Source organism: Dipodomys ordii, unplaced genomic scaffold (assembly GCF_000151885.1).
Source record: "Dipodomys ordii isolate 6190 unplaced genomic scaffold, Dord_2.0 Scaffold187, whole genome shotgun sequence".
Taxonomy (NCBI): Eukaryota; Metazoa; Chordata; class Mammalia; order Rodentia; family Heteromyidae; genus Dipodomys; species Dipodomys ordii.
The window spans coordinates 1,468,768-1,479,193 of record NW_012267403.1 but is presented as its reverse complement, the minus strand read 5'-3'; the positions used below and the strand labels follow the sequence as shown (position 1 = coordinate 1,479,193).

Below are 10,426 nucleotides of genomic sequence, written 5' to 3'. Positions count from 1 at the left end.
TAAGTAACTGGCAGACCTGGAAGCAGTCACCTTCCCCTCCTGCTAGGTCACATCCTGGGCCACTTCTGGTCACATGCATCCCATCTGACCTTAGGAGGGTCCCAGACCCTGAGGTCAAGTCAGGATCCAGTGTGGCCACACCTTTCCCCCACCTGGCCACGCCTCTTCCTGTCCCTGGCCTAGTTTAAGTCCTGGCCCAGGGGTGGGTGGCCCCCTTCTTTTTCCAGCCATGGCTCTCCACCATGCACGGCAGGGGCAGCAGTCAAGTGAATAACCTTCTTTTCCTGCCTGAATAGTGCGTTGTGTTCTCTTCATCAGCTACCTAATGAAACCTACCTATTTAATATGCCTTACACTGAGTAGCAAGGGTTATGAGAATGAACACCATATCTGGCTCTTAAAATTCTTTTTTTTTTTTTATTGTGAGAATACCATACAGAGCAGTTACAATTACATGGGCAAGATAACGAGTACATTTCTTATCAAGCATTGTTGGCTGCTCTTTTTTTCCCCTTCCTATCCCTTCCCATACTCCCTCTACCCCCACCTGATCCTTCCCCCACCTCCCACCAAACCAGAAAAGTCCCTAAATAGTCAAAGCAATCTTGAGCAAAAATAATTAGGCAGGGAACATCATACTGATAATTACTAATACCAATCTATGCTAATTCAAAGAGCTGCCTATTGGGATAAAGAGGCACCTAGACCAATAGATATGAACAAATTGCCCAGAAATAAATCCACACATTTACTGTTAACTGGATTCTTTACAAAGGTGCCAAGAACACAAAGTGGTGGGGAGAAAACTGAATATTGACACCCAAAAGAATAATAGTTTGTACAAAACTCAAGGTGTGGTGGTCCATACATTTAATCTTGCACTACAGAAATTGAGGCAGGAGGATGACAAGTTCAAGGCCAGCCTAGGCTGCTTGGTGAATTGGAAGCTAGTCTGTGTTATAGAACAAGAAACTGTCTCAAAAATGTATCGACTTAAAATGAATTAAAAATTTCTAGATGATACCTAAAACTCTGAAAGGAATAAAATAAAACCTAGGAAAGCATCTGATAATCTAGAAGGAAGATGAATCTTAAAGCACATGTCACAAAGTAAAAATAAACAAAAGTCTACTTCAAATTATAAATCGTCTGTACAGCCAATGCAAAAATAAACAGACAACTTATACAACAGGAAAATATTTGAAAAATCATAATTTTGTGAGATTAATATCTAAAACATATAATGAATATCTGTAATGCAATAGCAGTAAAAACAACTGCACTATAAAATGGCAAAGTAACTAAAAATGTAATTCCCTCAAAAGACATAAAAATGAAAAATGAGATGTTACTTTATAGCTGTTAGAATGATGAATACAATCAAACAAAAGATGACAAGTGTTGTTAAGAATATGATGTAAAGGTTACCTTTGTACATTATTGGTATGAATTTCAATTAGTACAACCATAGAGAAAATGGCAAGGATGTTCCTTAAAATTTAAAAGAAGCAACAGAAGTACTATATAATCCAACAATACAACCAGAAAAGATGTCTTCACTCTTATTTCCATTGTAATATTGTTCACAGTAGTCAAAATATGAAATTAACCTAAACATCCATCAAAGAATGAATATCTCTGGGAGACACTGAGGGAAGGGATTGGCATTATCCAAAAAGAAGTGTGTTCATTACCTGACTTATATAATTGTAACTGCTCTGTACATCATGTTTATAAAAATAAAATAAAAACTTAAAAAAGAATGAATATCTTCACAATGGGAGAATATATTTCACAGCTTTCATCTTTGAGAGGGTTAATATCCAAAACATATGGGTAACTAAAAAAAAATGTAACAACAGAAATCCAATCTAATTAAAAGTTGGCAAGTTATCAGGCACTTCTCAAAAGAAAAAAGTCAAATGACTAACAAATATGCAAAATGATCAATATAATTAAAAATAAATAAGAATCACAACTGAGAAACAAAAAACCCAGAAACTAAAACTACATCTACCACATAATTCAGCTATCACACTTTGGAGTATATACCCAAAAGGAATTAAGTCAGCATATCAAAGTGATATCTGCACACGATATTTACTGTAATTTTTATCTGTCCTGTAGCTTAAACTCAGGGCCTGGGCAATGTTCCTGAGCTTTTGTGTTCAAGCCCTAGTGCCCTACCACTTTCAATATTTTGGTGGTTAGTTGGAGATAAGAGTCTCATAGACTTTACTGCCTGGGCTAGCTCAGAACCTTGGCCCTCAGGTCTCACCCGCTTGAGTAGCTAGGATTATAGGTATAACCCACTGGTGCTAGAGATTTCATGGCCTTTTACAGCTGATGAAGGAAAGTCATAAAAAACAAGCAAACAGGCAAAATAGAGAGAATCATTATTTGTGACATACATAAAAACATCCTTCTATACACCATAATATATACATTTTATCTCAATTGAAAGAAATAATAAAATTTAAAAATTTAAATTAGTTAGCCACTGGTGGCTTATGCTTGTAATCCTAGTGACTCAGGAGGCTGAGATCTGGGTATCATGGTTCAAAGCCAGCCCTGGCAGGAAAGTCTGTGGGACTCTTACCTTCAATTAACCACCAGAAAACCAGAAGTAGAGTCATGGCTGAAAGTGGTAGAGCACTAGGCCTGAGCAAAAAGAGCTGAGGGACTGCACCCAGGACCCGAGTTCAAGCCCTACAATGGACCAAAAAACTTAAAAAAATTTAAAATAAATTAAATTACCTACTGTTACATATTTAGCAACAGTGTACAAATCCAAAATACTAACAACATCAAATGCTGGCAACAATTTGGACCAATAGGGATTTTTATTTTTTGCTAGTGGGAATTCAAATTTTTACATCCAATTTGGAGAACTCCTTACATTGTAAACTATCCATATTATGCAACAATCACAACCTCTGTTATTTATTCATGATGAAATGAGTTGAAAACTTTTGTTTGCATAAAAACGTAGGCAAATGTGTATAGCAGTTTTCTTTTTCAAAACTTGGAAGTAACCAAGGTGTCCTTAAACAGATGAATGGATAAACAAATGTACCAGTCTGAAAAAGATAGATACTGTATGATTCCAAATAGATATCATTTTTCAAAAGGCAAAATTAAAGAGATCATAAGGTCATCAGTTTGTAGGAACACTCTGAAAGAAGAAGAGAGAGGGGTGAATATGGAAAACACAGGGGATTTTTTAGGTCAGTGTGTTTATTTGGAATGGTTCTGTGAAGGTGGAAACAACATTCTTGTCAAAACTTACAGAATGTACCACACAAAGAGGAAAACCTATGTGACACTGACCAAGATGCAATGCACTCACAAACTGATATGTTGATTAGAAACCCCTTTGTACAATGAAGATAAAAATATTGTAAAATAAATAAGAGGAAAATTTAGTGTAATCTATGGACTTTTGGTGATAGTATATATTGGTCATCAATTATAATAATTATACCACAGTAATGAAAGATGTGAGTAACAGGGAAAACTGTGTGGCTGGGAGAAGTGAGGACATGGACACTTACTATGCTGAAAACAAAAAACTAGAAAGGTAAGAAAAATAGGATCGGGCATTCTAGAGAAGAATGGCATGAGCAAGAGCACAATGATAGTTCTCGATAATGAAGATTTCACATTGACTAAGAAATAATCTAGTAGAAAGGAAGTTAGGGGCAGAAGTATAGAGGATTTTTTTTTTTTTTGTCGGTCGTGGGGCTTGAACTCTGGCCTTGGGCGCTGTTCTTGCACTCTTCAGCTCAAGGCAAGCACTCTAATGCTTGAGCCACAGCGCCACTTCTGGTTTTCTAGTGGTTTGTTGGAGATAAGAGTCTCATGGACTTTCCTTCCCGAGCTGGTTTTGAACCGTGATCCTCAGATCTCAGCCTTCTGATTAGCTAGGATTACAGGCGTGAGCCACAGGCATCCAGCTCAGAGGATTTTTAATATCGAGAAAAGAAAATGTGAGTTTCATTCATTAATTGTTACAAGCATACAAAAATAACTTGTAACACTTTTCTCTGAGGATCTTTTCTCTTTAAAATCCCATACTCTAACCATTTAGACTATTTTCTCTCAACAGTATCAAATAGATTGATAACAGACATAAATAAAATTTCAAAATTGTTCAACATGTAAAGTAAGGTTACTAGGAAACTATCTAATGTTTTCCCCAAGCCTAAAAATAGAGCACCACTTGGCTCATTTGTGTGCTCAAAATTTCTCCATGAAATAGCTGTGAGCAATTTCTATTTATAAAAGTAACAAATATCATCATGCATTTTTTTGCTGCTGTTTGTAATGATCTATTTTTAACTCTTCCACAGGCTGTGGAATGGTAAAAGTTAATCTAATGCAGATCTTTCTTTTACAGCACACTCTTATTTGGGGCTCAATATAACATATGAAGGCCTTCCACTGCAGCCTGAAATTACTGTAAGAAATTCCTCCAACATTTGATGGCATTTTGGATGAGGCAGCAATTTTAAAACAGCACTTACTTGTTAAAAGATAAGCCCAACTTTATTTGCTCATTTATATTCTCTGTTTGTGATCTAAGCTTCTAGACAGGTCAGCCTGGACCATAGGTCCACTACTACACCAGCCACTGTGGATGAAGGTATGGAGCATTTAAAAAAGACATTTGGCTTCAATGTCAACTCTGTGTTGAGAGTAAAGGGAGATGATTGTTACCAAAGCCAAATGAAAAACCATGTTCTCTTATGCTGGTTAAGCAATCAAAACTTCTTATGGGAAATAGACTTAAATGTAATAATAAATAAAATTAACTCTGTTTTGATATTTAGAGCATAATGCTTACTGAAGAGGTCAAGACTATAGGGTCAATCATAAGTATAGTGCAACTGATTGACCTAAAATATTGTACAATTTATTGCATTCATTCAACAAATATGCATTTGGCATTTATTCTGTACAGGCAAGCAGTGGCAGCAGCATGGAAAGGCATAGGGGAAGTTTTCCTGGTTTCAGATGCCAGAGACTGGATGGTGAAATCCTTGCTGCAGCAGATCCTCAACAACCACTGCTTCCTCTGAGAAAAGGAAGGGCATAAACCTAGCGCCACTATTCACACCAGCCACACCATGTTGCTCCTCACCCTGCAGAGCCATGGCAGCCAAAGCAGTGAGAGTTCCAGGGTCTCTCTCAATTGCTATAGTAACCTGGGCTCCTGGTGCTCCTCATGTCCCTCACTCACCCCTAAAGATCCCAGGTGGACAAGGGAATAGTCAGAGGGATCACAATCTTTCAGTAACTTTTTCCCTCTGCTATGCAGCTGAATGTAACAGAGGAACTATGGTCTAATAACAAAACAAGAGTTCTCGGCATCTAGTCCAGGCTCACCAAGGCCAAACACAACACCTGGATAGCAGTATGAAGTCACAGAAGTCTCTACATTGATCTCCCAGGAGGCCCTCTGCCTGAAGGGAGCAAGGAGGGTTTTGTAGTTCTACTGGAGTTTGCTGAAAGAGATACTCTGAGATGTCTGTCTTCCTTTGCTCCCATAAGATCTGTGGGGGCAAAGCTGCCTTGCTTCCCTCCTTCAGAACTTTTCCCCCACCCATCCTGGGGCTTTAATTCAGGGCCTGGAAGCGCTGTCCCTGAGACTCTTTGTGCTCAAGGCTAGTATTCTACCACTGGAACCATAGCGCCATTTCCAGCTTTTATGAGTAGTTTATTGGAGACAAGTCTCACAGACTTTCTTGCCCCGGAAAGCTTCAAAACATGATCCTCACATCTCAGCTTTCCTAGTAGCTAAGATTACAGGCATGACTCACCAGCACTCAGCATCCTTTGGTTTTTTGGGCTTTGAGATTGTAAGACCAGGGCATCCCCTTTTCCCCAAGAGACCTGATGCTTGCTTCATGGCCTACACATTGGAAAGACAGCCTTTGGGTGAGGAGAAGTAGCAGGCCACTATGCCTTTTTGTGGCTCACTCTGTCCTGCCTTGGGTGGAGTGGGAATTCAGATTCCTCTCTCCTCTTTGTCCTTATAATTGTGCAATCAAATGCTCACTCCAAATTAGCTGTATATTTATTGAAGTTTAATATTGTGTTGGTGATAATGAAGTATTTGCTTTAATCCTAAATAAAAGTTTATATTTTACCTTTTTATGGCTAGTATAGTATAATTCAGATTCTCCTTGTACTTGAGAAAGCATTTCTTTTTCTTTTTTTGGTCGGTCATGGGGCTTGAACTCTGGGCCTGGGTTTTATCTCTGCGCTCTTCAGCTCAAGGCTAGCACTCTACCCCTTGAGCCACAGCGCCACTTCTGGTCTTCTAGTGGTTTATTGGAGATAAGAGTCTCATGGACTTTCCTGCCCGGGCTGGCTTTGAACTGCGATCCTCAGATCTCAGCATCCTGAGTAGCTAGTATTACAGGCGTGAGCCACTGGCGCCCTGTGAGGAAGCATTTCTTATTTGAAGTCTTTGAAAGTTGTAGGTCTCTTGACTTGGCAAAATAGGCAATAATCTGCTTTTCTATTGCTCTCAAAAATCTAAATAAAAGTGATTGCCTCTACCACAAAACAAGCTCTTACAATTGCTATGGGGGATTCCAAAAATAAATGAGCCTTATTTTCACACAGCTTGTAATCTAGCTGATGAAAAAAATACATATTTGCTGTGCCAAAAGATATGTGGAATCAAGTACATAATCAACATAAACAGAAGCATGTTCTCTTTCTCTCTCTATATGCCATGCTTGGATCATTTCCTATATTCATGGAAAATTGTATTAAAATATCACTATGTTGAGTCACATTATAAAGTAATTTCTATTATATTAGAGATGTTTGTTCACACAAAAGATACTAGCTTATACAAACATTGACATACACATAGGAATCAGGAATTTAGAGATTATAAAATATAGTGTTTAGCCAGGCCCTGGTGGCTCATGCGTGTAAATCCTAGCCACTGAGGAGACTGAGATCTGAGGATTGTGGTTCAAAGCTGGCCCTGGGAAGGAAAGTGTATGAGACTGTTATCTCCAATGACCACCAAAAAGCCAGAAATGGTGATAAGGCACAAGTATTAAAGTGCTAGCTTTGGACAAACAAGCTAATGGACAGGGCCCAGGCCCTGAGTTCAAGACCCAGTATCATTACACCCAAAAAAGCAGTGGTGCTCAACTATAGTTGTATGTTATAAGCACACAGAAGCACTGCCAAAGCACTATAATTCAATTGGCTAGGAGTATAGATGAATGTTTTTAAAAATGTTCCTCAAGTGATTCTAATGTATATATAAGGTTGGGATTCTGCTCTGCTTCATGTTGCACATGAGGAAAATGAGGCTTAGAGAGGATATAATTTACTCAACATTGTATTGGAAGACTCCAATCTTCTATTTCCTAGTCCAGAATTAATAAAGATTTTTTTTTGTTGGTCCATGGGGCTTGAGCTTGGGTGCTGTCCCTGGGCTCCTCAGCTCAAGGCAAACACTCTATCACTTGAGCCACAGTGCCACTTCCAGTTTTCTAGTGGTTTATTGGAAATAAGGGTCTCATGGACTTTCCTGCCCAGGCTGGCTTTGAACTGCGATCCTCAGATCTCAGTCTCCTGAGTAGCTAGGATTACAGGCGTGAGCCACCAGCACCCAGCAATGAAGATGTTTTTAGCTACATATGAGCATTTGCTTTTTGACTTCTCTGACATGTGGCACCAGGAAGACAACTACCAGAGGTCCATTTTATGTTTTTCACTTCGAAACTGTAAGTTAAATAACTCTCTTCTTTGCAAAGCACCTAGCCTCGGGTATTTTGTTATAAGAACAGAAAAATTGCCAATACAAGAGAATACAAGAGCTCTAGATATGTAATACAGATCATCAGATATATACTGTAATCTTTATCACTAGCTGAGGTTTACTGAGAGTCTAGGTAGACTATGTCAACTGGTGCAAAACAATATTGAATGCTTTAAATCAAAACAAGACTTGAACAGAAGGAATGATTGAAACAGATGAGGTGAGCCTAGAGATAAGTTTTAAGGAAAAATCTTGAAAGTGACATATTTGCACTGACAGAATAATATAAATGCATTAGAGTTTGTGGGGAGAAAAAAAGGACAAGTGAAAGTAGGGACAGGAGTAGCAAAGGAAAAAATATACCATTGTGTCACCCAAACTAACCAATCTAGAATAAAGGAACCAGAAAGAAATGTAGTTTACTCACAATAAATTTGTTAAGCAAACATTTTTATATATACATGTGTGTATATATAGTTATTTTCAAATACACAAAAGGATTACAATGCAAAGAAAAAGAATCTGAAAAAAGTTACATTAAAAAAATAGTAAATGTATGCTAGAGGCTCCTGTCCTCTGTTTTCAGGTCTCAAGGTACACTTTAACTGCCCACACTCTCCATTCCAAATATGTCATTATAAGTACTCTGGTACCATTTGCTGAATATATACCAGGGTTTCTCACTCAGGATTCTCATTCTTCCCAACTTCAGCTTAGAAGATGCTGGAAATGTTTGGAGAGATTTTCAGCTGACACAATAGGGTAAATGTATTACTGGCATCTAGAAAGTAGAGGCCAGGAATCCAGCTAAGCAATTTAAATGACAGTTACACAAACATGTGCACGCACACACACATACACACACACACGCACAAGAACTACTCAGGCAATCAATAGCAATAGCATTGAACTTGAAGAATCTTGAAGTTTATCAATCATCAATTTCTACAAACACAGCAAATGTAAAATGGCCCAAGTTATTTCATATTCTCCCTACTCCTGAAATTGTTGTTTATCCTGAACTTGTATTGTTAATTTCATTTTGGAACAATCTTGCTTCTGGCACCTTGATATCCAAATAATTCCTAAACTGTTCTCTGTTCTCTCCACTATATTCCTGATACCTTTGTCATGGCTAAGACGTCTTTGCCTGGACCACTATCTACAAGTGGGTTTCATCTCCCAGGACCTTGGCCTGCATTGTGTGTTTCAATGCTTTGCCTGAAGGTGGTGGTATATTTCTGGACTCATTAATGAATTATTTTACTTAACTTCATTATCTCCAGTCTTACTTAACCCTTTTAAATGAAACAACTTGCCCAGGCTGGTTCAAACCACAATCCTCAAATCTCAGATTTTTGAGTAGTAGGATTATAGGTATGAGCAATTGGCGCCCTGCTCATTCATCTTTTTGATTCTATGTTTAATATGAGTAAAAATATATAGCAAAGAATCTTGCTCTTTAACATTTTTTTGGTGCCAGTCTTGGGGCTTGACAATGTTCCTAAGCAGATTTTGCTGAAGGCTACCACCTGAGAAACAGCTCTACTTGCGTTTATTGTTTTTCTTTCTGCTACTTTATTGGAGATAAATCTCATGGACTTTCCTGCCCCGGCTGGCTTCAAACCTTGACCCTCAGATCTCAGCCTTCTGAGTACCTAAGATTACAGGTGTGGGCCACCAGCTCCCAGCTCTTTAATGAGTTTTAAGAGAATCCTAAACTATTACTAACTGTGAGTACAATAGTATTGAGTAGAATAATGGATGATACTTTACACTCACTGAAATTCAGATCCTATTTCTCCTGTACAATTATCAAACAATTATTTCTGCTGTCTGTTTTTAAGAGTTTGACTACACTAGATATTTCATATAACTAGAAACACCCAGTATTTGTCATTTTCTAACTGGCTTGTTGGACTTAACTGGCATAATGTCCCCAAACTTCCTTCATATATGGTTAAATAATATTCTACTGTATGTGTATATCATAGTTTCTATATGTCTTTATTTTGGTGCCAGATCTGGGGCTTGAACTCAAGGTCTGGGTGCTGTTCCTGAGCTGTTACTCAAGCCTCTCTCTCTACCATTTGAGCCACAACTCCTCTTGCAGCTTTTTTGGTGTTTAATTGGAGATAAGTATCATATGGACTTTTGCCCAGGTTGGCTTCAAACAACGATCCTTAGATCTCAGCCTCCTGAGTAGGTGGTACTGGGGTGAGACACTGGCGCCTGGCTTTTATTCATTTATTGATAGCCATAATAAGAGTTATATCTACTTTTTTGTTACTATGAATAATGTTTCAGTAAACACGTGAATTCAGATATATCTTCAAAGTCCTAACTTCAAATGCTGAAAAGTGGGATTACTATATCATACATTTGAATTTTAAATTTTTTGAGGAAATTTTATAGATTTTTTTAGAAGTTTCACTTTCTTATATTCCCAGAAACAGTGCAGAAGCATTCCTTTTCTCCACCTCTCCTTCCAATTTTCCCATTTTCTAAAATGGTCATACTACTCGGTGTCATTTCTATCTTCTTGACATGTCTGGCTCTTTGTATGGGACTTCTTTGGAAAAATTCACAACTTCTACAAGTTGTCATGTCCAAAACGAGCTTTACAACGTC

At 38.1% G+C, this 10,426-nt stretch overlaps 1 pseudogene; it reads left to right on the top strand.

Moving 5' to 3' along the window:
• The first annotated feature begins 5,030 nt into the window (after nt 1-5,030).
• LOC105999325 lies at nt 5,031-5,954 on the top strand (annotated as a pseudogene).
• The last annotated feature ends 4,472 nt before the right edge of the window (nt 5,955-10,426 follow it).